The sequence below is a fragment of the Penaeus monodon genome, chromosome 22 (assembly GCF_015228065.2).
Source record: "Penaeus monodon isolate SGIC_2016 chromosome 22, NSTDA_Pmon_1, whole genome shotgun sequence".
NCBI classification, from domain to species: domain Eukaryota; kingdom Metazoa; phylum Arthropoda; class Malacostraca; order Decapoda; family Penaeidae; genus Penaeus; species Penaeus monodon.
Genome location: NC_051407.1, coordinates 6,762,776 through 6,763,529, shown reverse-complemented (window position 1 = coordinate 6,763,529; position 754 = coordinate 6,762,776).

The following is a 754-nucleotide window of genomic DNA, read 5'->3' as shown; positions in this document are numbered from 1 at the left end:
AGTTCATATCAATGCATATATTCATACGTGCACTACAAGTTTACATTTAGATCAATCAAACTATAATTCACTGTCACAGTTTCTGTAATATTACGGATATGGAAAGATGCAAATTAACTTACAAAGCAAATGTGCAGCTAACGTTGCATTTATAATATCGGAATCGTCTAATGTTTGCCAATTCTAGCTGTTCATATTCCTTGCCATTTATACATTTTCCTTCAAACATATTTAACAAGCGGACAGACCGGTAAGTAGACGGATGGAAATATAAATAAAACTATAAATCATGCTTTCTCCTTAACTATTTAGAAATATCCGTAAATGTATAACTGATATAAGATCCAGCTTGCATAGATTACACTCGTAAATTGGAATGGAAACTAAAATATAAAATGATACAGACTGCAGTAGAGAGTTGTAGCAATGGATCTGCATCATTGATCGTGACAAAGGTAATGAGACCATTCTAAAAAATCTATTTCTTGACTTATTCCTAATATACTATGAAAATATCTCATAGATGTGTTAAAATCGTCTGTCCTCTCATAACAAGGATCAGTTTTAATCCCTTATTGTCAGTCGAAGTTCCAGAATCCAGTCCTATTGTGCAGGTTTGTTACAAGAAACAGATAGCGGGTTAAAACCCATTTTATTCCTTTTATGCTTCAACATCCCAATAGAAACTTTTAGTCTTGTTTATAAATGTCAGCCTAGCAGTCAGGAGCTAATTAGCATCCCCTCAACTGTTTAC